General features: G+C 43.7%; 1 protein-coding gene across 3 annotated transcripts in view; it reads right to left on the bottom strand.

The window, feature by feature from the left end:
- LOC106085301 (ubiquitin-conjugating enzyme E2 N) overlaps window positions 1-20,289 on the bottom strand; it is a 38,218-nt gene extending 17,929 nt beyond the window's left edge. The window contains exon 1 of one of the 3 annotated variants that reach the window (XM_013249502.2): window positions 20,100-20,289. The gene's annotated coding sequence lies outside the window, so the exon portion shown is untranslated. Of the gene's footprint in view, window positions 1-19,398; window positions 19,505-19,901; window positions 20,001-20,099 lie in introns of those variants that run through there. The other 2 variants (XM_013249503.2, XM_013249504.2) reach the window with 2 other exon arrangements.
- Window positions 20,290-22,280: the final 1,991 nt, after the last annotated feature.

Genomic DNA, 22,280 nt, shown 5'->3' with positions numbered 1-22,280 from the left:
CTCTCGTGGTTTCCGAGGTTCTTTCAAGGTTTGTTGTCTTGGTCAACTGAGAGCAAACGCCGTATCCATTTTGAACACGGATTTCTGATAGTGAAATTCTTGCATTATTAAATTAACAAGTTCCTTTGATATTTTTTAGAGTGCCAGAAAACTTTATGCACCTCTGGGCCTCTCGAAAGCCATCCCTCCGGCTGGTGCAAAAACGTTGGATTACGAACTATATGTGTGGTCGCCAGGTGTTCGTGGAATTTAAAGATAAGAAGTCGTAGCCTCGTAGAGTGAAAACTGGAAAAACACTCCGATCAGTCAGAATAAAGCCCATCAATCAGGAGACAAAGATCGTATCCGTGCGAAGGGACAACTACATACTATCTAAGCAATATCTTAAGGGTTGCTATCGCAAAGAACTGGTTCCACATGAGCTAGAGCGCCGAGTTCAGCGTTATAAGAGATATCAGGCGAAGTTTAAAGCGGATCTCAACCGCCTCCCATTGAACTTGGAGAAGTTAGCCTTCCTCAGTAAACCAGAGTAGTTCTACTATTCCAGAGTGTAGAATGTATGTCACGATTGTAACCTGGGACAACACAACACATAACACCTGTTGCCCTTAGTCGCAAAGTTGGGTGAAACACAAAAACTGCCACAACAACCGGAGCGCAGTGCATCGTTTGTGTCCGTGCACGTTTGAAGTCAGCAAACCACATCTTAACAGTTTGTCTAGTCGGTGCAGAATCTATATAAAATTTATTAGGCCATGTCTTGGCTTGTATAGTTGTTTTCCCCATCAAATAGCAATGATAAAGGAAGGCGCGGAACTGCTCTTAAACAATAGTTTTTAAAACGACAAAACTAGCCTTACTTATATTACTTTAAATTGTGAACTAATTATCACATTTTTGTCAGTTAGTTCTTCTTAAAACTATTATAGACTTGGAGTTTAAGCAAATGTACGATCTCCACGTCGACGAAATATGCATTAGGTCGAAGGTGTACCTCATCGACCTTGTCGGTTATATGTTACGAGAAATGTGAGAGATACCGACCACTTACTAAACCAAACTCTTTGGTGTTGAATTAGGCAGCATGGCAAGACATCCGAAAATGCTATAGCAATATGAAGGTTTGGTTAGGTTCTAAGTGAGTGTACCATCAGACTCACATAGACGTTTTCTTCTATTGTAATACCACAGGAACAGAAGAAGGCAGATGCCTTCTAGATCCTACCGTTGAACCATCCAGATCGCTTTAAAAATCCCAACAACTTGTGAATGTTCACATCCGCTAAATCAGACAGGTTCTCAAAGGAATGAGAACCTAAAGTGGAACTCCTTCTGACTGTCAGCGCGGCACACACACAGAAGATGTTCTGTAGTCTGTTCTAGCCAGTGGGAAGCTCACAGCCCTCTCTTTGTGGCCATCTATCATTCGTTTCCTTCGGGCCTGGTCCTGAAAATTTAGCTTAAATGTCGCTAGAGGCATACCCACAGATTTCACTTTCCCTGGAATGTGTAAGTTAGCTCCTAGACTCGCAAGCCTGATATATCTAAGTGGCCCGGCACCCAGTACAGGTGAATTTTGAACTGTTCAGCCATCTCGTTGAGAGATCTGCGTCAGTCGAGGTTTTTTGTTCAGAAAAACGTTCTTCATGGATTTAATGGCTACCTGGCTGTCTGAGAAGATATTTATGCCAATCGTCGTTATAACATTATATCTTAGCTTTAATTGCAAGGATCTGCGCTTGATACACACTGCAGTGGTCGGGTAATCTTTTCGATTTGACCAGTTCTAGATCTTAAGAGTCGCCCTCAATGCGGCTGTAATGTACAAAGCCATCCTTTGGATCTGGTTGAGTATTAGATATTAGGTGGATTTTGAAGCGCCGTCCACACAGACCACAACATCATATAGAATTATAGGTCTGACAACTGCAGTATATACCCAATGCACGATGCTCTATCTTAACCCCCAACTTTTGCCAATGACTCTCTTGCAGGTGTATAGGGTTAGAGTTGGTTTTCGTGCCCTTTCCAAAATGTTGGATTTGAAGTTCCATTTCCCGTCCAGCACAACACCCATGTATTTTGCGGTTTCTGTAAATGGAACATTCTCTCCTCCCAAGGAGACAGGTGCCACTGTAGGCAACTTCTGCTGAAAAGAACTACTTCCTTCTTGCACTGATTTATACCCAGACCACTTTCGGTAGCCCACTTCGCTGTAGAGCTTCCTGAAGTATATCTCTTAGAGTGCTGGGAAGCTTTCCCCTAACGGCAATTGTCACGTCATCAGCATACGCGACCACTTTTAAACCCTTTTCTTCCAGAGACAATAATATATTGTCAATGGATATATACCAAAGTAGAGGAGCATCTTTTAAGATCCACAGATCCCAAGCCTGCCGCAATGCATCTTTTAGTAAGTAAGTTATTAATAAACTTTCTTATATATATATACTATATACGACATGCTGACACAAGCTGATTATATCTTTCTATGACAAGGAGCCAGTCTGTCGGGCACAGCTTGTAATTCAACCCTTGGTACATCGTCAGGCCCTTGCAACTTAAAGGAGTCGAAACTTTTTATCCTCCAAAGGATTTTCCACTCAGACGCAATTTCCCAAATAAATCCGACGAATGCATACTTACTTACTTTACTTTAATTGACTATGAATGAATATGTAGAATAGCGTTCCAAGCGCCACGATCTTCTGCGCTCATTCTAAAATCTCTGACACCAAGTTTCGAGGTGTCTCCCACAACTTGATCTTTCCATCGGGCATTTGGTCTTCCCGGTTTGCGTGTACCACCGTGTTTGCCTTCAAAAGACTTCTTTGCTGGAGCTTCTTCATCCATTCTGACAACATGACTTAGCCAACGCAGCCGTTGTATTTTGATGCGTGTAACTATGCTATCGTCGTCATACAGCTCGTGGTTCATACGTCGCCTATATTCTCCGTTAACGCAAACTGGTCCATATATTTTACGAAGAATCTTTCTCTCAAATACTCCAAGCACTGCCTCATCTGCTTTCACAAGTACCCATGCTTCAGAACCATATAACAGCACGGGTAGTATCAGTGTCTTGTAAAGTGTAGTCTTCGTCTGTCGAGAGATGGCCTTGTTTCTAAACTGCTTACTTAGTCCAAAGTAGCATCTGTTTGCCAGTATTATTCTTCGCTTTATCTCAAAGCTGGTGTCATTCGTTTCGGTTACGGCGGTGCCGAGGTAGATAAAGTTACTGACTATCTCCAAGTTGTGATTCCCAACTTTCTCCATGTTCTTTATCTGCTCGGTTGTACAAGGCTTTTTGGGAGTGGAGACCATCCATTTCGTCTTATCTCCATTTACTGCCAGACCCATTTTCACTGACTCTCTTTCGATTCTTTCAAAGGCTGCAGTTACTACTTCCGGTGACCGACCTATGATATCGATATCGTCGGCATAGGCAAGTAGCATGTGCTCTCTTGTGATTAGTGTGCCATATCTATTCACGTCTGCATCTCGTATAATCTTCACCAGCAGGATATTAAAGAGATCACACGGGAGGCTGTCTCCTTGTCTGAAACCTCGTTTGGTATTAAATGGTTCGGAGAGATTCTTTCCTATTCTTACTGAGGAACGCGTATCAGCAAGTGTCATCCTGCAGTCTTATTAATTTTGCAGGGATACCAAACTCAGACATGGCTTGAAATACCTTTGAACGTAAAGGAGTATCGAAGGCGGCTTTGTAGTCAACAAAGATTTGGTAGGTGTTGATTTGTCCTTCTCGGGTCTTTTCCAGGATTTGGCGCAGTGTGAATATCTGGTCTAGGGTGGATTTACCAGGTCTAAAACCGCATTGATAGGGCCCAATTATCTCATTGACTTTAGGTTTTAATCTTTCCCGGAGTACGCTCGAGAGTATCTTGTATGCGATGGGGAGGAGACTTATTCCTCTGTAGTTGGCACATTCCGTCTTGTCTCCTTTCTTGTGTACGGGACATAGTATGCTGAGGTTCCAATCATCGGGTATGCGTTCTTCTAGCCAGATTGCGCAGATAAGCTGATGCATACGCCTTATCAGCGTGTCGCCTCCGGTCTTAAATAGTTCAGCGGGTAACCCGTCGGCTCCTGCTGCCTTGTTGTTCTTTAGTCGGGTTACTGCTACTTGGACCTCATTCTGACTAGGAGGTAAACATTCTATACCATCATCAGGGATTGGTTCTGCGGTATCCTCTTCGCCGCCAACATCGGACACTAGCAGTTGGGTAAAATGTTCTTTCCATATCCTCAGCATGTTGTCTGTGTCAGTTACCAGATTTCCTTCTTTGTCTCTGCAGGAGGATGTGCCTGCACCAAAGCCATCGGTTTGATGTTTAATTCTTTGGTAGAATTTCCGGACTTCATTCTGACTCCTGTACATCTCAATTCGCTCGCACTCACGTCTTTCCATTTCCTGTTTCTTTCTGCGGAATAGACGTTTCTCCTCTCTCCTTTTCTCCCGATACCTCTCTGGCGCGTTGCTACTGATTGCAGGTTTGCTCTATATGCCGCATTCTTGGCTTCAGTAGCATCTCGACACTCTTGGTCGTACCATGGGTTTTTTGGAGGAGGCTTTCGGTACCCAAGTACGGATTTCGTGGCATTTTCCATGGAGTGGACAAAGTTTGCCATTGCGCCATTATATCATCGGAACAAGGAGTGCTTTCATCAAGCAGTTGGGTCAGTCGAGTGGAGTATGCCGCTGCCATTTGTTGTGTCTGCAGCTTTTCAATGTCCAGCTTCCGTGCAGTGTCAGATCGTACTGTCATCGCCATGTTCAAACGGGTGCGAACCTTTGCAGCAACAAGGTAATGATCCGAATCTATATTCGCTCCACGGATCGATCGTACATCTAACACGCTGGATGAATGCCTTCCATCTATCACAACGTGATCAATTTGGTTTCTCGTGTTTTGATCGGGTGACAGCCATGTGTCTTTGTGGATATTTTTATGTTGAAATCTGGTGCTACTAACTACCATGTTTTTTGCCGCGGCGAAATCTATCAGCCTCAACCCATTACTGGACGTTATCTCGTGGAGGCTAAACGTTCCGACTGTTGGACCAAAAATTTCTTCCTTCCCTATTTTCGCATTAAAATCTCCCACAACGATTTTAATATCATGGGCGGGGCAGCGGTCATATTCTCTCTCTAGGCGCTCGTAGAAAATATCCTTGGTCTGCTCGTCTTTGTCTTCCGTCGGGGCATGGGCACAAATAAGACTGATGTTGAAGAATTTGGCTTTTATGCGGATTGTGGCTAGCCTCTCATCCACCGGAGTAAAGCTGGAGACAAGGTGTTTCAGTCTTCGACTAACCACAAATCCGCAGCCAAATTCATGCTTCGTCTTATGGCAGCTATAGTATAGTTCGTCACCGTTTGGTGTTGTAGTGACGCCATTCCCAGCCCATCGCACTTCCTGTAAGGCGGTTATGTCTGCCTTGTACTTCTCTAATACATCCGCCAGCGCGTATACTGCACCTTCTCTATAAAGAGTGCGGACATTCCATAACCTGGGAACAGACGCTGATGTTGGCCATTGGTTATTTGAAGGCGCCAATAACTCGCCTTGTCATCTCGAGTATCATTGGCACTCGGTATTTAGTTAAGAGCCAGTGCCACCTGACTCCTCACTGAGACTCTCCTCTCGAAAATCGCTGACTGCCCGCGGCCGCATTTGCAGCTACTCCGCATAAAAACGGAGCTTTTCACCATCCGCAACCTGTGGACGCGCCCGGTAGCTTTCAGCTAAGCTTCCCGTGATAACGATGGGCACCGCACAAGTCGGAGCTCAAAGTTCCAGCCTGTGTGGCGCTCATAGTCATCCCGTATCGGCCGACGAATGCATACCAGTGACAAACTCTTCTAGAGCCACCTTGTTCGTTGGAAAGTTTCCCGGGAAATGTGTATCAACAAATAGTTCTAGTGTTTCCTCACTAAACATTGTGCATACATTCTCTGACTTCTGAATATACCCCAACGTAATAGATCTCGAGGACAGAATCGTCCTTAGCCTAGAGGCCTCAGATGTATCCTCCAAGGAGCTACAGAATTCCACCCAGGATTCTGAGTCTTACTCAGCTCGCCCTTATATTTTCCGCCAATCTTCGGGTGCTCTTGTGGCTTTCGCTCTATTGAAGAGTTTTCTACTGTCCTGGGGTCCACCTTGGTGGTCGCTGTTTGCCCCTTGGCTTGACACTAGGACACGCTGACACAAGCCTTTTTGATCCGCTTGACAATTATGTCTATATCCCCCGCAGTTTCCATTCCTTTTCTGGAATAGATGTGCAGTATTTGCGCAGAAATTTATCCCATTCCGCCGTTCTTCTGTTTAGCCCAGGGACCACTTCTGCAATATTTTCTCCAAGGCTGAAACTAATATAACGATGATCAGAGAAGCTGTGGTCATCCAACATTTCCCAGGCGCATATTCTTGCGCTTATATCCTCCGATACAAAATTAATATATAAAAATATTACCCCCCGCCTGTTCCTAGTAATAAAGGTCGGTTAATCCCCTTTATTACAAATCGCCAGATTGCAGCTCAACCCTTTCGTTGACATCCGAACTTCCCCATGTCTGGTGATGTGCATTAGCATCACTTCCTTCAATGAGGTTCATCTTCCCTGCATACTCGGCTTCATCTCTATATCGTGTGCCCTATATAGGGAAGCCAGCCAGCAATGAGGCTTTTTTATTTCAAGGCTGGCTGCTACTGAATCTTCGGTGCTTAGTGTAGGAATAAGAAAAATATTTAGACTACTCTTTGTAAGAATACAGGCTCTGTGTATCCCATTCCCCGTACTCTTGAGAAATTTAGCAATATGTATCAAAGACCGGAGTAGAAACAAGGTTCGTTTGCTGGTAGCACGTAGAAAGCGTATAAGAAAGCTGTTAGTTACATAATGTTTGTTTTATTTACCCATTCAGCGGATTTAATCTATAATTTTTGATTCAGATCTAACCCTGTCTATTATCGCGGTTTTTTAATGACATTGTTTGCATGCGTTTAAAATAGTAAGTATATGGTGTCATAATTTATATTTAATGATTAAACGTTCTGGAATGCAAAAGTTTGCTAAAAATTGCAAAGAAATCATTGACTTCGTCTCGAAAGAGAAACACGCAAAAATTGTAAAATGTAATGATCTTCGCCCTAACAGGCAAAAAACTTGAAAATGAAAAAAATTTGGCAGCGCCCGGCCGTGCTTCGAACCTCGGCCCACGGAGCAGCAGCGAGAGCCATTGTCTAGCGTTCGAAGCCATCAATACAACGCACAGAATCATGTGCGCACCATGGGAGTAGTGTAATTTGTTCTAGATGAAAAATCTACTATTACACGAAAGCACATGCATTGGGAATGTGTTTTCGCTAAAAGACAGGGTTGTCGATCGTGCTTAATGTGGTATTTGTATCATAGAGGCGTTTTCGCAATAAATACGATACATATGCAACATACCAACGTACGGCACTTGAATTCGTCACACTTAACATGGATGAAAAGTCTTCTAACCAGGACAAAACGCCTCCCATAGTGGTTGGTGCTTGTTCCATTTGCAAAGAAAATCTCGGTTTATTGAGCTCGTCTCGAAAGAGAAACAAACAAAAATAGTGCAATATTTTTTTACAAATATTTTTGTTTTTTTTTTTTTTGTTGATAGGTATTTGATTTCTTCGAATGAATGTTATTTTTGATCAACGTTAAAAAACAAATCGTTTAGCGGGAAAATCGTTTTGTTCGTTCATACCCTACAAACATTTTTCATAATTTTTAAGAGCGTTCGTCCTGCGACTAATAGAACAGTCTTCTGGAAGATTTTTACGCAATTGCTGTGCCGTATGAGTCGCGAAACACTCTTCATTGCGAGTACAGAAGTTTTAGCAACTCTTCGTGACAATTATCACCCATTCAATCCCATGGCAGCCGGTTGTTAGCACCGGATTGACCCGATGGAATCTTCATCGGCAAGGGCTGCCGCCTCAGTGTACGTGTTCGTCTTTTTCCGTCATGGGAGAGGCACATCCCGGAGTGCCTTCTCCATACGCTTCTGGTCCGTGCCGGGATTGAAAAGAAGCCCGGACCCTGGTTCTGTTCCGTTTGCCAGAACCGCCTTCATCATCGGTCAGTGTCGGTGAGGTGTAACCGGTGCTTGGAGTGGGTACACTTCCGTTCTTGCTCTGGCCTAACTTCGCTACGGGAGTATAGTCATACTGGCTATGGCGCTAGGTGCTGTGCGAACATAGCCAGCAGTGGGTCACAAGCATCGCCGTCGTCGCCTTCGGCGTCCTCGTCGTCGGACTATGTGACCCCCCGACCTCTCCCGTACGGCAATTTATGCAACGACAGCACCCTAGCCCTACTATTGCCAGGCCAGTGCCGGGAAGTGTATCGTTCTTGCAGTTAAACTGCAATGGACTGCGAGGCAAGATTGAAGAGATTGTAGATTTTATGAGTCGGAAGAGCATATCGGTCGCAGCGATCCAGGAGACACAGCTGACTAACACCTGCAGCTTGCACAGTTGTCACGGCTACAATGTGCTACGTAAGGATCGCTCAAGGAATGGAGGTGGGGGATTGGCCTTCGTTATACACCATTCCGTGCAGTATAGACCTATCTCGCCTGCGCTTGACGCTAGTGACCCATACATGGAATGTATGGGGGTAGCAGTCAGGTCTGGTACTGCCGAGATAGAGATATACAACGTGTATATACCGCCGGTTGGTAGCTGTGTCCCGATTAATGGCCAGACCTACAGCCCCGACATAAGTGGGTTGCTATCTGGCCATGGTCGTCTGGTTCTGGGGGATTTTAATGCACATCACTCGTCATGGCATTCTCCCCTAGGTAACGACCAGCGTGGCATAGCTTTGGCAGAGCAGAAAGATAGCTCCACGTTTTGCACGGTGAATGAGGATGCCCCCACTAGGATTACGAGGAGGTGCAGCAGCTCGCCAGACATCTCAATTGCATCCCCAGATCTCCTGAGTGACGTATCCTGGCAAGCCGTCATCTCTTTGGGGTCAGACCATCTCCCCATAATCCTCACCATCGACCGACCACCCGACTTCATAACCTCTGAGCGCCGGACGTTCATCAATTACAAGAAGGCCAATTGGACCGGCTTCAGAGAGTATACCAATCGCCACTTCAATGAACTGCCACCCCCCTCTGATGTGCTTGTGGCCGAGAGGAAATTCCGAGACATCATCAACGCAGCAGCCGCTCGCTTTATACCAGCCGGTCGAATACCGCAAGTGCGACCCAATTTCCCGGCGCAAGCAGTGGTACTCGCAGACGAGCGTGATGGAATTCGTGCTATGGACCCCGCTAACCCCAGAATCAGCGAGCTGAATCTGGAAATAAACAGGGTAGTCAACGAACATAAGCGGAATTTGTGACTGGAACACTTGGAGCAACGTAACTTAAGCACCGGTGCAGGCAAACTGTAGGCCACTGTTAAGTCTCTCTCGAACACCGGTAGACGGGACGACAGGACCTCAGTCACTTTTGGCGAGATAACCGTGACTGATCCGAAGAGATGCGCCAGGTTGTTCAACCGTCAATTTATTGTGCATCCCGAGAGAGACAGGGCAAGGAGGAGAGCCATTCGCCGTATTCGTGGTCTCCGAGCCGATGAACAGTCATCACAATTTACCGTGGGCGAAGTTACGAATGTCATCCGTGGCGCCAAATCTTCCAAGGCGTTGGACCCCGACGGAATCTCTACATTGATGCTGAAGAATCTGGATTTACCTGGAGTTGAGTACCTTACCACTGTCCTTAACCTGTCATTGAACACTCTTATAGTTCCCGATGTCTGGAAAATGGGCAGAGTGATCCCGCTACTGAAGCCTGGTAAAGACCCGAGTTTGGGGGAGTCGTACAGACCGATCTCCCTTCTCTCACCAGTGGCTAAGACGCTTGAGGCATTACTCCTCCCGAGCCTCGTAGGAGAATTTCCATTCGCCGAGCATCAACACGGATTTCGGAGACTGCACAGCACAACAACAGCTTTGCATGCCATCACCACACACATTTGCCGTGGCTTCAATCAACACAGGCCATGTGATAGGACGGTCCTCGTGGCACTGGACCTATCGAAGGCATTCGACACTGTCAGCCATGCCAAATTATTTGAGGACATCGCCAACACGTCCCTCCAGCCAGGCCTGAAACGTTGGGTCGCGAATTATCTGTGTGGCCGCCAGTCATTTGTGGAATTTAGGGATATGAAGTCAAAACACCGTAGAGTGAAACAGGGAGTTCCCCAAGGTGGGGTGATATCTCCGGCTCTGTTTAACCTCTACCTATCCTCCATCCCACCTCCTCCAGACGGCATAGAGATCGTATCTTATGCGGACGATTGTACGATCATGGCATCAGGCCCCCCACCCATTGATGACATCTGCGATAGGTTGAACGTCTACCTCAACGAGCTTGCCTCATATTTCGCTGCAAGAAATTTGCAGCACACACTGTTCACTACAAATACGCGTGAGGTGAATACTGAGCTGACTGTGATGGTCGATGGAGAAATGATTCCGACCATCAAGTGTCCCAAAATACTTGGCGTCACAGCTCCTACACTTTCTCCCCACATGCCACAGCAATCTGCAATAAAGTCAAAAATAGAAACAAGGTCCTCAAGTCACTCGCTGGCAGCACTTGGGGTGCAGACAAAGAAACCTTGTTGACCACGTACAAAGCAATTGGCCGGTCTGTGGTAAGTTATGCAGCGCCAGTGTAGTCACGTCAACTTTGTGACACGCAGTGGAATAATATTCAGATCTGTCAGAATGCCGCCCTCCGAACTGCGACGGGCTGTCTCCTCAGTTCTCATGTGGACCACCTCCATCAGGAGACAAAGATCCTACCAGAGCGAAGACATAACTACATGCTGTCTAAGCAATACCTTTTGGGCTGTTATCGCAGAAATCATCCAAATCATCATCTTGTGGATAGATACCCACAGCCCAGAAGCCTTAAGGTAGATCTACACGATCTAGAGCGTGAGGTCCAGCGCTACAAGAGAGAACCTCTAGATCAAGCGGCATATCAAGCGGGTCTGAACAACATTCATGCAGACACGGTAGCAGACGCGGTAATTGGCTACCGGGTGAATGTAGTCCTTGGAGAACGACCGCCACCCATTGCACCCGAAGAAATCGACCTCCCCCGGCAAACCAGAGTGGTTCTGGCTCAATTACGTTCCGGCAGATGCAGCCGCCTCAATTCCCACAGAGCTAGGATTGATGCCGACGTGCAAGATGTATGTCCCGATTGTAAACAGGGACCGCACGATACACGTCACCTGTTTAACTGCCCGGCCAGACCCACTCGACTCAGACCCAGATCCCTGTGGACGCACCCCATCTTAGTCGCGGAGTTCCTGGGTCTTGACACTCAACAGAATCAAGCAGACGAAAGATAGTACACAATAAACTGCTACAACAACAACAACAACAAATCTGATAACTGGGTAGAAGCACTACCAATCGTCATGATGGGATTACACTCGGCTGTTATTCAAGATATTGGGTATTCATCAGCTGAAATGGTACATGGAGCTAATATTCAACTTCCGGGTGAATTTTTCGAAAGGGCTAAAGCGAAATACTCCGATAATTGGATAGATAGTTTTCGATCTGCGATGGAACAACTTAAGCCAACTCCAGCTTTACGACATGGTACCCGCAACGTTTTTGTCCCTAATAATTTAAAGGACTGTTCTCACGTTTTCGTACGAATTGATGCAGTTAGAAAACCTCTTCAGCCGCCATATAAAGGTCTATATAAAGTGATTTCCAGAACTGATAAAATATTTAAAATCATGCAAAATGGAAGTGAAAAAGTAATATCAATTGACCTCCTGAAACCAGCATACATTTTCAATGAGAACGACTGTATTCATGAAAAGAAACCCACTTCAATACCTGATGATACTAAAATTCAATCAATAACACTAAGATCTGGTAAAAGAGTAACCTTTGCCCCTGGTGTCTAATTTCGTTGTCACTAGGAAGGGGGTACCACAATTATTATTCCTACATCAAATAATTTTAATTTTTAACAAATTAAGTTTAAACTTCATTACCTTTGTTAATTTCAAATAACTCTATTTTAAATTATTTTTTTCTAACTAGTAGCCTTTGAAATAACTTGTTTGTTTTTGTATTCAAATAATTTTGGAATCTTAAAATATTGCTAGATGTAGTAGACTTTGATTTTCATTGTCATATTCATTGTACAAATTTTTTTTTTTCATTCTCAAAACTTAACTAGACGTGTCAGGAAGACAAAATAAAATAATCGTTAATTTTTTAATTGTTGGCGTTTTACTTTTTGTTACTTATACCACGTCAATTGGTGACCCCGACAAACATTGAAAAGCAAAATGTTTCATACTCCACAATGAAATGCAGTTCATGGCGACGGAGAGAATCAAGACAAAATCCTTCTACCAGGAGTAAGTCCACCAACACCGGAACAAGGCAATAGGATTATGAATTCAATTATGGACGAGCCTTTAGCCTTAGGACAGCAAGAAGTTTCTAGAGTTGCGGTCAAGATTCCACCATTTTGGCATAATAACCCGGCGTTATGGTTCAAGCAAATTGAAAGCCAGTTCATAACGTCAGGCATTACATCGGATACCACAAAATTTCATACCATCGTTGGATCTATTGATGCTAGCAATCTTTCCGAAGTAAGTGACATAATACTGAATCCTCCAGAATCGAATATCTACGAGACGCTGAAGAAGAACATACAGGAACGATTTATGGACTCAGAAGAGAAACGTTTAAAACGGCTATTGCGAGAAATAGACAGACAGACAAAATCGCTGATACTGCGGAGCCTTGAGATATTAGTACAATTTCAACAAAATCTTCAGAATCTAATGCAATGTCACAAATATGAAATTGAAAATCGACGAGCTGACAAAAACGGTTGAAGCGAATGGTATCAGAAGTCGATCTAAATCTAGAGGTCGGTCAAGTGGAAGAAAGGATGGTAAGCATTTGTGTTGGTATCATTACAAGTTTGCAGAACGTGCAACAAAATGTGTGCAGCCTTGCTCATTTTCGCAAACCATCCATCGGAAAACTAGATTTCTGCGTGATAATAAACTAAATTATGAGTTTCTTATTGATACTGGCGCGGACGTCTCGGTGTTTCCTGCAAGTTTGGCAGAAAAACAGCAATATCCTTCAGCTCTTGAATTGTTTGCTGCTAATCAATCAACCATTAAAACATATGGCACTGTAAAATTGTCTTTATCTTTGGGATTGAAAAGAAATTTTACGTGGACTTTTATTCTCGCTGATGTAAACAGACCCATAATTGGAGCTGACTTCCTAAGTCATTTTGGATTATTAGTCGATGTTAAAAATAATCGTCTTATGGAAAATGCAACTAAATCAGGAAGTAAAGGTACGCTATGTTCCAGCGATCTTAACTCGATAAAATCTCTTTCCGAAAATTCAAGATTCTATGCATTACTGCAGCGATTTCCAGATTTGACACAAGCTGAAGGTAAGATTTCAAATGTCAAGCACTCTGTAAAACATCACATCGAAACAACGGGTCCACCTTTACATTCAAAAGCAAGGAGACTAGCACCCGAAAAACTAAAAATTGTGAAACAAGAATTTCATTTGATGGTAAAGAAGGGAATCTGTCGTCCTTCAAAAAGTCCTTGGGCCAGCCCATTACATTTAGTCCGAAAAGCAAACGGAGAATGGCGTCCATGTGGCGATTATAGAAGATTAAATGCTGTGACAACACCCGACCGCTACCCAGTGCCTCATATTCAAGATTTTGGTCACATGTTGAGCGGTATGAAAATATTCAGCAAAGTAGATCTCGTAAAGGCTTATCACCAGATTCCTGTCGAAGAACCCCGGACCCTGGTTCTGTTCCGTTTGCCAGAACCGCCTTCATCATCGGCCAGTGTCGGTGAGGTATAACCGGTGCTTGGAGTGGGTACATTTCCGTTCTTGCTCTGGCCTAGCTTCGCTACGGGAGTATAGTCATACTGGCTATGTCGCTAGGTGCTGTGCGAACATAGCCAGCAGTGAGTCACAAGCGTCGCCGTCGTCGCCTTCGGCGTCCTCGTCGTCGGACTATGTGACCCCCCGACCTCAACCGTACGGCAATTTATGCAACGACAACACCCTAGCCCTACTATTGCCAGGCCAGTGCCGGGAAGTGTATCGGTCTTGCAGTTAAACTGCAACGGACTGCGTGGCAAGATTGATGAGATTTTAGATTTTATGAGTCGGAAGAGCATATCGGTCGCAGCGAACCAGGAGACAAAGCTGACTAACACCTGCAGCTTGCACAGTTGTCACGGCTACAATGTGCTACGTAAGGATCGCTCAAGGAATGGAGGTGGGGGATTGGCCTTCGTTATACACCATTCCGTGCAGTATAGACCTATCTCGCCTGCGCTTGACGCTAGTGACCCATACATGGAATGTATGGGGGTAGCAGTCAGGTCTGGTACTGCCGAGATAGAGATATACAACGTGTATATACCGCCGGTTGGTAGCTGTGTCCCGATTAATGGCCAGGCCTACAACTCCGACATAAGTGGGTTGCTATCTGGCCATAGTCGTCTGGTTCTGGGGGATTTTAATGCACATCACTCGTTATGGCATTCTCCCCTAAGTAACGACCAGCGTGGCATAGCTTTGGCAGAGCAGATCGATAGCTCCACGTTTTGCACGGTGAATGAGGATGCCCCCACTAGGAATTAGGAGGAGGTGCAGCAGCTCGCCAGACATCTCAATTGCATCCCCTGATCTCCTGAGTGACGTATCCTGGCAAGCCGTCATCTCTTTGGGGTCAGACCACCTCCCCATAATCCTCACCATCGACCGACCATCCGACTTCATAACCTCTGAGCGCCGGACGTTCATCAATTACAAGAAGGCCAATTGGACTGGCTTCAGAGAGTATACCAATCGCCGCTTCAATGAACTGCCACCCCCCTCTGATGTGCTTGTGGCCGAAAGCAAATTCCGAGACATCATCAACGCAGCAGCCGCTCGCTTTATACCAGCCGGTCGAATACCGCAAGTTCGACCCAATTTCCCGGCGCAAGCAGTGATACTCGCAGACGAGCGTGATGGGATTCGTGCTATGGACCCCGCTAACCCCAGAATCAGCGAGCTGAATCTGGAAATAAACAGGGTAGTCAACGAACATAAGCGGAATTTGTGGCTGGAACACTTGGAGCAATGTAACTTAGGCACCGGTGCAGGCAAACTGTGGGCCACTGTTAAGTCTCTCTCGAACCCCGGTAGACGGGACGACAGGACCTCAGTCACTTTTGGCGAGATAACCGTGACTGATCCGAAGAGATGCGCCAGGTTGTTCAACCGTCAATTTATTGTGCATCCCGAGAGAGACAGGGCAAGGAGGAGAGCCATTCGCCGTATTCGTGGTCTCCGAGCCGATGAACAGCCATCACAATTTACCGTGGGCGAAGTTACGAATGTCATCCGTGGCGCCAAATCTTCCAAGGCGTTGGGCCCCGACGGAATCTCTACATTGATGCTGAAGAATCTGGATTTACCTGGAGTTGAGTACCTTACCACTGTCCTTAACCTGTCATTGAACACTCTTATAGTTCCCGATGTCTGGAAAATGGGCAGAGTGATCCCGCTACTGAAGCCTGGTAAAGACCCGAGTTTGGGGGAGTCGTACAGATCGATCTCCCTTCTCTCACCAGTGGCTAAGACGCTTGAGGCATTACTCCTCCCGAGCCTCGTAGGAGAATTTCCATTAGCCGAGCATCAACACGGATTTCGGAGACTGCACAGCACAACAACAGCTTTGCATGCCATCACCACACACATTTGCCGTGGCTTCAATCAACCCAGGCCATGTGATAGAACGGTCCTCGTGGCATTGGACCTATCGAAGGCATTCGACACGGTCAGCCATGCCAAATTATTTGCCAACACGTCCCTCCAGCCAGGCCTGAAACGTTGGGTCGCGAATTATCTGTGTGGCCGCCAGTCATTTGTGGAATTTAGGGATAAGAAGTCAAAACACCGTAGAGTGAAACAGGGAGTTCCCCAAGGTGGGGTGATATCTCCAGCTCTGTTTAACCTCTACCTATCCTCCATCCCACCTCCTCCAGACGGCATAGAGATCGTATCATATGCGGACGATTGTACGATCATGGCATCAGGCCCCCCACCCATTGATGACATCTGCGATAGGTTGAACGTCTACCTCAACGAGATTGCCTCATATTTCGCTGCAAGAAATCTGAAGATATCCGCCACCAAATCTTCAGCCACACTGTTCACTACAAATACGCGTGAGGTGAATACTGAGCTGACTGTGATGGTCGATGGAGAAATGATTCCGACCATCAAGTGTCCCAAAATACTTGGCGTCACAGCTCCTACACTTTCTCCCCACATGCCACAGCAATCTGCAATAAAGTCAAAAATAGAAACAAGGTCCTCAAGTCACTCGCTGGCAGCACTTGGGGTGCAGACAAAGAAACCTTGTTGACCACGTACAAAGCAATTGGCCGGTCTGTGGTAAGTTATGCAGCGCCAGTGTAGTCACGTCAACTTTGTGACACGCAGTGGAATAATATTCAGATCTGTCAGAATGCCGCCCTCCGAACTGCGACGGGCTGTCTCCTCAGTTCTCATGTGGACCACCTCCATCAGGAGACAAAGATCCTACCAGAGCGAAGACATAACTACATGCTGTCTAAGCAATACCTTTTGGGCTGTTATCGCAGAAATCATCCAAATCATCATCTTGTGGATAGATACCCACAGCCCAGAAGCCTTAAGGTAGATCTACACGATCTAGAGCGTGAGGTCCAGCGCTACAAGAGAGAACCTCTAGATCAAGCGGCATATCAAGCGGGTCTGAACAACATTCATGCAGACACGGTAGCAGACGCGGTAATTGGCTACCGGGTGAATGTAGTCCTTGGAGAACGACCGCCACCCATTGCACCCGAAGAAATCGACCTCCCCCGGCAAACCAGAGTGGTTCTGGCTCAATTACGTTCCGGCAGATGCAGCCGCCTCAATTCCCACAGAGCTAGGATTGATGCCGACGTGCAAGATGTATGTCCCGATTGTAACCAGGGACCGCACGATACACGTCACCTGTTTAACTGCCCGACCAGACCCACTCGACTCAGACCCAGATCCCTGTGGACGCACCCCATCCTAGTCGCGGAGTTCCTGGGTCTTGACACTCAACAGAATCAAGCAGACGAAAGATAGTACACAATAAACTGCTACAACAACAACAACAACGATTATCACCCAACACATTGCGCTATAATCGTCCAGATGATTTGTTTCTGAATCGTCTGAGTTAGCTTTTCGTGATTGGTTTTATTTTCATGCTTAGTGCGTTTAGAACTTATATTGAATTATGTTGTGCCATGTTTTGTTTTGAGTGGATAGCCTTCACAACACCAAACAAATAATCGTGATATGCATTTTTAGATCTTCCAAAACAATTATTCTTTTACACGTCCAGGCGTGTAATGCGCAACTCTTCTAGAAGAGTATTTTATATAACAATAATTTTACTTATTTTACGCGTCGTTTAAATTTAGTGACCTCTGCCCACAATGTAGGCGGCTAAGTTATGCCGCACGCAAGTTGGTTACCAAAACGTAAATGAATTTACAATTACTGACATGGGACTTTGCTCAATGAAACGTCAAAATTTGCTGTGCTGTCAAAAATTTTACTAGCCACAGGGCTACTCAAAATTATTCACCACACTTAAAGTCATATATTTAATATCCCTACTACTTTGCTACTATTCGACACACAGCCAAATCATGAAAGCTTTCCTCGACTCCAAAGATCTGAGGATTGTACAAGATTACCATGCTGATTGGCCTTCTTTTCTAGTAAGTCCCAAAGTTTAGGTCGAAACATGTGTAAAACTGCTGTTACTTGCTGTCAAAGACCGTATACGACCAAGACGTACGATTTGCTTTTTCTTCCTAATACCGTAATAGTTTAGCGTAGTTTAGGTCAGTGATCGACACTTTAACACTGTGTTTGTGTGAGTATTATCAAACATCAACTAATTTATTTCAAAGGCAGCCGAAAGGAGCCACATGAAATTTTTTATACTGTACGTGTGCTTCTATTCGTTTTTCCTATGCCCGCGGGCGTAGGTATTTATGTGCGGATGAGTATGCTGCACATCTATGGTTTTGTTTAGTTTCATGCAAGTTGGCATCTGGAATGTAGAATTTTAAACAATTCCTCTCTTTGTTAATTCGTAAATAGCAAATTAATTTGCAAATTATTACGAAATTACGCTCAATTGTGCTGAAAAAACTAAACGCAAACTCAAATTTTGTGAATTTGCACAAATTATTACTGAAAGAAGTACGCATACTTTATTTGCTAGCAGAAGAACTCGGGAAATTTCGTGAGAGCGAGTAACATTTGGAGATTTTGGAAATTGAGACCTTGCAAATTTCTATTGGAGGATTTTTCTAAGCAGAAATTTGCATCATTGAACACCTGTTTTATGCGAACCAGGTGTTTAATTCAAATAAATGATAAATGCTGTGCTAAATCTCCTGCAAATTTTTATTGGCAAATTTTTACGCGAACAGACCTATTAGCAAAAGAATGCAAAGATTCTGGAAAAGCACACGAACAGACCTAAAGTATGCCCTCGTTTAAATAAAGATTAAACTACTATTTTTTATTTAATGGAAAAATTGCAAAATGTGAACATCATGCTGCAAATAAAAAGAGCAGTTTCACACATGCTCGAACATAAACTGTGGCACATACTATTAAAACAGATGAAGAAGAAATCCATTCATTTTGGCCGTATACGGTCTTTGACATACAAGCAAACAAAAACCACCCATTTCAAGTGACACAGAATTTGCCAAACAGACTGCTAGTGCCGGATCTAGAACATTTTCCTGTAAATTATTCCATCTAGTGTTCTGGTCATTCTACCAGCAATGATAATGCGATAAAGGTGGCAACTCGGCACCTATAATTCTTTAAAAATAAAACAAAAATTTACGTAAAAAGTCTATATTATCTTTTTTCCAAACAATACAAGTCAAAAACACCGGAGAATTAAAAATTTATACACCCCATACATAGCGTAACAAATCTAATTAGTCACTTTTTCACAGCAACCATCTTTCGGCGAAATGGTGGGAGGGATGGTGGGGATATCAATAACAACAACAATTTAACCAAAGAAGAGATGACAGTGGCCGAAATATAAACGACGAAAGTTCCAGAACTCTAAATGTTATATGTTTAATGTAATTTCTATAAGCATATAATTTTGGACACAAATTATATAAATATATTCCATACAACACTGGCAGAACAAAACAAAAAGAATTTAGGTGTAATTCCAGCGCACGGCACTTTCACAGAACAAATAAAAAAACATCACTCTACAATCACACTCGTTGTACTATTGCAATCCATGGTTGAGCAGCTATCGTTGTCAATGACCAACCAAATAATAAAAAGGAAAAATTTCACTTCGTTAAAATAATTATGATAATGGCACAGATGGGGGGCAGCCCATGCCCTTTGGATACCAATACTCGGGGTGAAGTTGGTTCAAGTCGCCTTTGCCAGTTTTGCGTGAAAAATCAATAAAGAAATTTCTGAAATTAGCCAGAAAAGCAAGCCTCACAGAGACACCACTCGCCGCGCACCATGGCAGAAAGAACATAGGCTAAGTGACTTGTAGGGGGTGGTGTTGCGTGAATGTTGGAAACAATTATTGCAATATTGATTTTCTCCCCATCCCAGTCAGTTTTGTAAAAAAATGTTTTTAACTGGACTTTTACTTCAACGCAAAATACCTCTTTTGTTCAAGAATTATTCTTGGTTTCCCAAAAACGAAACAAACACACACATTACCGACCGACTCACTCGTCGCAGCAAGCTACTCACAAACTTGTTTCATACACTTGGCTGTGCAATTTTTTATTTCAATTCATTTTCGTTTCTCGAAAGTTTCATTTACTTGGAAATAGACGATCGGCGTAATATTCACTTACCACTATTTATTGTGGCTTTTTGCTATTAACTTTTGCCGCAAATAAATATGAACTTATTAAAATAATTTCGGAATATTCTTTCACTTAACAAATGGACGTTTTTTTAATTTCACGAACGCACCACGAATTACTTTTTTCCTTTATTCTTTTTGTATTTTGCTGGCTGTCAACCCCAGTGAGAGTGTGTGTGTTGAATATCAATTCATTGCACGCTTGAGAGAGATGGCTACAGAAAAAAAATGAAACGACACTATTCCGCTTCAGTGTTGGTAAACGTTTAGAATTACTCATTGAAACAATCCATTACAATTTTGGCAGTAAAAATGGAAAATGTAATAGAATAAGATAATTTGTTGTCGCTTTAAAGGCTGGTACGCATTTCTAACGAAATTTTTGTTTCCAAAACAAAACAGTCAAACTTTCTATAACATAGCAGTTGTGGACCGTGTAAATATTACGTTATGGAGAAACTGGCAAAAATTAAGATTAGTTTGAGCTAAGTTAAAAAAAAAAAACAAACATGTGAATATGAATAAACATAACTTGAATTTTTATTTGGTTGTGTTTTTTGTGAAGTGTTTTTTATTTATTATTCCCACCACCATAGGACGGGAGGTATACTAATCTAGTCATTCCGTTTGTACAACCTTGATATATTAACCTGTAAACCCATAAAGTATACAAACTCCTAATTATCTTGACATTCTAAGTCGATCTTGTCATGCACGTCCTTCTGTTGAAATCACTATAGCGGTTTAATTCGTAAAGCTAGCTGCTTATTTCCCAAAACCCATCTTTCCGTGGATTGACAAGGTTATCATATTTGATTTTTTTGGTTTTTTTGGCCAAAATGTTGCCATTTAAGGCCGGTACTATATTCGGTTTTCGCGTTGAAACTCCATATAAAAAAACAAACGAAAAAATTTGCCGAAATGTATTCATTTCGTCATAATTTTTTTTCATCTAGGGAAAATTTACATTTCGGGACGACCATTGAGAGCACAACCACAGTCGCTGTGCAACAAGTTATTTTCTTACGCAAAATAAACGCGATAGTCAAACTTCTAATTGTAACTCGGTGTTTGTTAGTGTCAGTGATGTTGCTCACATGTATTAACTCTGGTTGGAAAAAATAAAGTGTTTTTTAATATAAGTAAATATTTGTATGTTTTTATTTGTTTGTATGTTTGTGTATTCCTTATAGACTCAGAAACGGCTGAACCGATTTTCTTGAAATTTTCACAGATGGTGCATATGACCCCGTGGTGAAAAAGGGCGGACGGACCCCCCTCCCCCTGACCCTAATTTTCAGAAACGCCAGATCTCGGAAACGGGTGGTGCGATTTAAGCGAAATTTTATGTGCTCTCATATATTACCCTAAAAATAAAAATTTGGTATTCAAATTTTGGATGGGTAACCTAACAAACATATATTTGGACCAATCAGGACAATATGAGACTCAAATGAAAGTTATTTAGGATAAGAAAACGTATCTGATATCCAATTGTCGGACCAAGTGATAGGGGGACCACCCCAAGCCCCAAAACACCCCTAAATTGAAAGGTATTTGCGAGAAGAATACGAAGCTGATATTCAAATGTGGGGTCACGTTTCTGGAAGTCCACCCCTTCCCCAAAACACACCCCAAACAGGACCTATTTACTGACCATGGGAATATGGGGCTTAAATAAAAGGTATTTGAATGAAGAATACGAATCTGATATCCAAATATGGGACCAAGTTTTTTGGGGGCCGCCTCTCCCCAAAAACATCCCCCAGAGGGGATAAATTTACGACCATAGCAATATGGGGCTCAAATGAAAGGTATTTGGGAGTAAAGCACAAATTTGATATCAATATTCGGGAAAAGTGTCTATGGGGCCACCCCACCCCCCCAACACCACCCAAATAGTAAGTATTTTCTGACTATTGTAATATGAGTCTCAAATAAGAGGGCTTTTAAAGTAGAACACGAATCCGATATATATTTTCAAGGCCAACTCACAAGGCCATCCCATAAAAAACCCCCAAGCCGGTCATGTTTGCCGACTACAAAAAAATGAGGCTCAAATAAAGGTAATTAAAGGTATGCCCTAAATCGGGCATATTTACCCACCATGTCAATGTGGAGCTTAAATGAAAGGTATTGGGGGTAGAGCAAGAATTGATACCCATTTACG

Source organism: Stomoxys calcitrans, chromosome 4 (genome assembly GCF_963082655.1).
Source record: "Stomoxys calcitrans chromosome 4, idStoCalc2.1, whole genome shotgun sequence".
In the NCBI taxonomy this organism is placed as follows: domain Eukaryota; kingdom Metazoa; phylum Arthropoda; class Insecta; order Diptera; family Muscidae; genus Stomoxys; species Stomoxys calcitrans.
This window is presented reverse-complemented; position numbering and strand designations above follow the sequence as displayed.